The 6,078-nt window shown below is 36.4% G+C and overlaps 1 pseudogene; it reads left to right on the forward strand.

Moving 5' to 3' along the window:
• The first annotated feature begins 2,162 nt into the window (after positions 1-2,162).
• LOC131277564 (zinc finger CCHC-type and RNA-binding motif-containing protein 1 pseudogene) lies at positions 2,163-2,836 on the forward strand (annotated as a pseudogene).
• Positions 2,837-6,078: the final 3,242 nt, after the last annotated feature.

Genomic DNA, 6,078 nt, shown 5'->3' on the forward strand with positions numbered 1-6,078 from the left:
CCATGTGGTAGACGGACGCCCTAACCACTGGGCCAAAGTCCGTTTCCCTGTTCACTTCTTTTATTGGCATATAATTATACATAACAAAAAGGTGAGTAGCAATATTAAAGATCTTAACAATTTTAGAAATTTGATGAGTTCCTATGTGTCATTGTCTAATAACAATGCAATACAAGTTAAAAGTAGAGGTGAAATAATTTTAAAAGAATACTATATTTATAAACTAAGGGATACATGCTCACTCTCAGCTCTAAACTATATGATTTTGTAGAAGAAATAACCTATAGTCAAATGATTACTGCCAGGATTCAACAAAAAATGTAGTACAAGAATGGAACACACAGAGTGGTATGTTTCTTTGTAAGCAGAGACTGTCTGTGATTGGGAAACTCAGGATGACTTCATAGGAAAGTAACAAGTGAGCTAAGCCTTGTGCATTTGTGTGTGTGTGGTGTGTATCTGTGTGTAAATCATGGGCAGTGCTAGAATTTCCTCTGTTTTTCTGAATTTATATTCTGTTTCCAGAGAAGAGGCTCTTGTGTGATACTATCCATCATCTTCCAATTTGTTTTTTATCCAAAATTATATTCCATTGTCACTTGCAGTTATTTTTATATTTCAGTTTCAGTGTCTTGACTAAGTTTAATTTGCCCATTAATTCAATTGTGTATTTATTCCTTTTGGTTACTTTTTGAAAAGCCTCATTCACTGAGTTTATAATCAGTGGTATATACCTTCACAAGCTCTTCTAGTAGGTCTTTTTACATTTCTGGTATCTTTATTTAGAATGATTGGGGTGATTGGAGCAGTTTTGTGAATCTCTATAGAAGACAAACCCTGAGGTGTGTTTTGAGCAAGATTATGATTTACAAGTCAGGTGATGCCAGGTCCCAACTAGTGATCTTATCTGCATCTGAAAACTTCAACTGGTCTTTTAACAATTAGAACAGAGTGATAAAAATATCTGCCCTATATTCCTCCTTTTCCCAAAGTGATTCTTGGCTAACAGTGTCCTAGTGAAAGCAGATATTAATTGCTTCCTTGGGATTCTTTGCCCAAGTGACCTCGGCCAGTAAATACACCACATATCTCTTGTTGTGACTTCCTCACTTTCTCATGACTTTAAAGAAAAAGAAGATTCCCCTCCTTTTATGAGCTTACACATTTCTTCATTCTTGGTGCCTGCTTTTCAACTTAGATAAAATATGGTAGCCATTCTGCCAAGAATGCCTACATTTTTCTTTCTACCTGCAAGTGTCCCTAAAATCTGCAGGCAAAATGTTTATGGGGACAAAGTCAATTAATTGTCTGTGGCTCTTTACAAGAAATCAGTAAGTAAATTATCTCCTGTTAATCAGATTAAAGAGAGGTGTATATTATTTTTTAAGTATTTTATCAGACAAATATATGTTTCACTTATTTGAATTGATTAAATAAACTTTGTATAGAGATCCCATACTACTAATAGCTACTAAAATTCATGGAGAAAGTGCTAATTAGAAAATGTGTTATCTGAATATGATGCTAATATAGTAAACAACTCTGTCCTCTTTCAACATATGAATGTATATTATTCTGTAGAAGAAAATAACTTTATGGATCATTTATAATTAGATTAATTTTTTAGGAAATATAAAGCAATTGCTTAAGTTCCCATTAAGAGAGTAAAAATGGACAGTACTCCTTGTGAATCCATAGACACAAGTAATTTTTAGGAGTGATCAGTCCTACTTTAATTTTTCTCCTTATTCTACATTATAGTCTTGTTTAAGGGTTTCCCTTGCCAAGAGGAAACTTGGCAGATGGAAACTACTGACAAACTTCTAACCATGATGCAACATCCCTGAGTAACTTAACTTGGTTCAGAAGGAAAATCTCTGGAGGTGAATGTCTTTCAGGATATCTATTTCATTCATGAAGAACTGTTACGCCCGCTCCTGGGCCCGCCTCCGGGTCGGGGCTCTGACCGCATCCGAGGCGCGTCCCGACTGCAGCAAGGGAGAGACGGAGGCGCTGTCATCTTCTTGACTTGGGCGCCTGCACTCTCCCGGGTCTCGGGATGCCAGAGCTGCCGCGTGGGGCGAGAAATAGTCGGGGTTGAGCCCCAGCTGGGCAGAGGGCTCACACTCTTCTGGTCTCTCGGACAAGACTCACCTGAAGGAATGTGTGGTGGATTGGCTCCTAGTAAAAGTACAGTGTATGTATCCAACTTGCCCTTTTCCCTAACAAACAATGACTTATATCGGATATTTTCCAAGTTTGGCAAAGTTGTAAAGGTTACTATAATGAAAGATAAAGATACCAGGAAGAGTAAAGGGGTTGCATTTATTTTATTTTTGGATAAAGAATCTGCTCAAAACTGTACAAGAGCAATAAACAACAAACAGTTATTTGGTAGAGTGATAAAAGCAAGCATTGCTACTGACAATGGAAGAGCAGCTGAGTTCATCCGAAGGCGAAACTACTTTGATAAATCTAAGTGTTATGAATGTGGAGAAAGTGGGCACTTAAGTTATGCCTGTCCTAAAAATATGCTGGGAGCACGTGAACCTCCAAAGAAGAAAGAGAAAAAGGAAAAAAAAGAAAATTCCTGAACCAGAAGAAGAAATTGAGGAAGTAGAAGAAAGTGAAGATGAAGGGGAAGATCCTGCTCTTGACAGTCTCGGTCAGGCCACAGCTTTCCAGCAAGCCAAAATTGAAGAAGAACACAAAAGATGGAAACCCAGTTCAGGGGACGCCTCAACCTCAGATGATTCAAGACGCCCAAGGATAAAGAAAAGCACATATTTCAGTGACGAAGAAGAACTTAGTGATTAAGATTAATATTTGTTATGTAAATACCATAAAAATAAAAAAACCTTATAGTACAAAGTTCAGCTGGAGACTGAAGGTTACTTTTTTTTTAGGAGGTTCTGGGGATCGAGCCTGGGACCTCGTACTTGGGAAGCAGGCACTCAACCACTGAGCTACACCCATTCCCCTCAAACAGTTCTTTTTTTACCATAAAATAGTTCACAAGCATCTGAAAAATAACTTTAAATATCATGTCTCTCTCTATCTTAGCAGATAATAAAAATCAGGATTTGCTAATAACTATTAATCCTGAAAACAACTAATTTTAATAAGAATAAGAACATGTAATATTATCATAGTAATACTACTGTTCAACCCAAGAAAGAAGGTAGATATTAAAAAGATTTGAGAAGCTCTTTGTAAAAGCTTTCTTAGTATCTGATTGGTTTACATGAATACTTTTGAAATTAGTTTAATCTTTACCACAAAAACTTCATAAAAACTGAAAAAAGAGTTGAGTTATTGTTATTAAATATTAATAAAATTTTCAGTATTATTTTGTGCTAAAAAAAGAACTTAATTTTGGCAGGACACAATATTGAGTCAGAAGACAACAATCTTTTGATAAAAATAAAAGACAAAGACAATATTTGACTTTTATTTTTAGAGTGAATTAAGTGAAGGGAAAATGTGAGACTGGAGGATAAGCATGAAGTGTGTGTGTTTGCACGTGTTTTTGAATGTTCTGATTAGAGGTGATAACTGACACCCTTATGTAAATGAGTTTGGCAGGAAAGAGCTTGTAGAGAAAGGAAAGCAGAGAGATGGAAAAATACCTGCTTTCTACCTAAATCTTGGCTATAGGCCTTTAAAACATTTTTTATTGCTCTTTCCTGCAAGATTCTTATATTATGCATGGTAAGGCTAACTGTAATATAGGAAAACAGTAGATATAAAAGTCAGTGTGTCATAAATACAGAGTGACTGCTAAACACAAAAAACCTCAGAAGCTCACAGAGGAATACATACATTAAAACAGTAATGATTTAAATACTTCATAAACTGGGAAGCTGCTGCATGTTTTTATCTTGGAAGAAATATGATAGAGTCATATTTCTGTGAATTTTTAGGATCTGATATAAGGTGATGGCAGTAGGATGGGATTATTGGAGATACAGGAAGTAGAAGTTGGGGTCAAATATGAAGCTACATTTTCAGTTCAGCAGCCTGGAGAATGTTATACACTATTTTCAAGGAAGTCATCAAAAAACTTTGGTGGTGGGAACTTGGACTGATGGCTAGATATGTTGAGTGAAAGGTGACATTAGAATATGTATACATAAAAACAGACATACTAGTATAATTCATAATAAAATTTCATAATAAAAACTGCTGAAAAGAACTGAAGATAAACTCATGATCGGGAGCAATGAATTGAAGTCATGTGATTGAGTAAAAATTTTGATAAGAATTGACATAAAAGAGAAGAAAGCAGGTTTTTCTTATTTTTAAAGAAGCTTTAGATTACATAAATGTTAATAGAAAATATAGGGGATTCACATATATCCCACCCCCTCCCACTCCCACACTTTCCCCCATTAACAATATCTTTCATTGGTGTGGTACATGCATTACAATTGAAGAACACATATTGAAGCATTGTTACTAACTGTGGACTACTGTTTACATTGGAGTTTACACTCTGCCATGCACAATTTTATAGGTTATGACAAAATGTATAATGGCCTATAACTTTCATTTTAATGTCATACAGGACAATTATAATATCTCAAAACTGAACCATGAAAGCAGATATTGTAATCTGTAAAATGACAATAATAAGAAGGAGAAGAAAGAATAAAATTCAATATAGAAAAGAGAAATCTGTCTTAATGGAGGAAGAATTAAAACTGGTAAGAATTCCATTATGGTCAGAATTTAAAGAATAGAAGCACAGTGATTAATATATTTCATTATTAATAACAATGAGGCAGAATAGAAATGAGGCAAATCCATTGGATTTCCTGTTACAAGATGATTGCAAACTTTGTGAATTCTGTTTCAGTAAACCCAAAGGACAGAAAACATATATAGGAGAATGAAATGTAGAAATGTGGTAAGAAGGGCAGCTTTAGCTGCTATCTTGTGCAAATATGAAATCAGAAAATTGACCATTTTGATTACATGTAGATATGGAAATCATATAAATCTGCATCCTCATTGAAAAGAGGATAGAAGGTGAAAAGAACTGAAAGGACAAAATGAAGTCTAAAAGCACTGTTATGTTCTAAAATTGAGGGGATACAAGCATGGTTTAAGAGGTAGAACTAAAGAAATAGAAAAGTAAATGCTCAGGGAGGGAGCCTGGCTTGATGCCTTGATCTGGACAGAGCTGCCATCACGCACTGCCATGTGCCTGACCACCCACAGCTGGAGCTGGTGTGAGACAGCTTCTCTGATGATGCCTTGATTTGGAAACTTTCATGACCTCAGAACTGTAAATTTTTAACCTAATAAATTCACACCAACACATGCTTGGTATAATGTTCCCAGCCATTTTTAGCAGACTAAAATAAATATAAAACCTGAAGAATGAAGGAATGAAATTTGGGGTAGGCATGAGGAACTCTGGCCAACAGAAATAAGTTGTACTTCTAAGGCACCAAGGAGACTGGAGGGCTGCTGAAGTGCAGGCGTGCTGGCTCAGTGGCACCGATAGTATCATTTAAGCAGCAGGTAGGATTCTGGCAGGTAAGAAAGGTCATCCCTGGTGTTAGGGTGAGGGCTACTCTAGAGATGTGACAATAAAGAAGGGATGGCAAGGTACAGAGAGTGTAAACAAAGAGAACAGCTTGTGACCACCACTTGGCTTGGAAGGACAAGGGAAGGAAAAGTGTTTAGAAGTCAAAAGAGATTGGGAACTGTGGGGAGTGTTGCCTGGCACATCTTGAAGGGATGCAGCTACTCTCAGGAATGTGATATGTTTAAGCAAAGAGAAAGCAGGGGGAAATACTCTTCTCTTCCTCTCAAGTTTTCTCACCATTCCGATCTTCTGGTGCTTTCAAACATGAAGCCTAACTACAATTCAGCAAGCAACCAAATTGAATAAGGGAGACACAGTCCATAGGGATCAGCTTCCCCTGCACAGACCAGAACAAGGAAGAGTAAAAAATAGTTTGGAACTCAATGAATAAAATAAGCCCCAGTCTTCTCTCTTTCTCCCATGACATCTTGAGCATAAGTCTTCATTCACATACATTTGCCCTAAGATTACCTAATGACATT

The sequence above is a fragment of the Dasypus novemcinctus genome, unplaced genomic scaffold (assembly GCF_030445035.2).
Source record: "Dasypus novemcinctus isolate mDasNov1 unplaced genomic scaffold, mDasNov1.1.hap2 scaffold_151, whole genome shotgun sequence".
NCBI classification, from domain to species: Eukaryota; Metazoa; Chordata; class Mammalia; order Cingulata; family Dasypodidae; genus Dasypus; species Dasypus novemcinctus.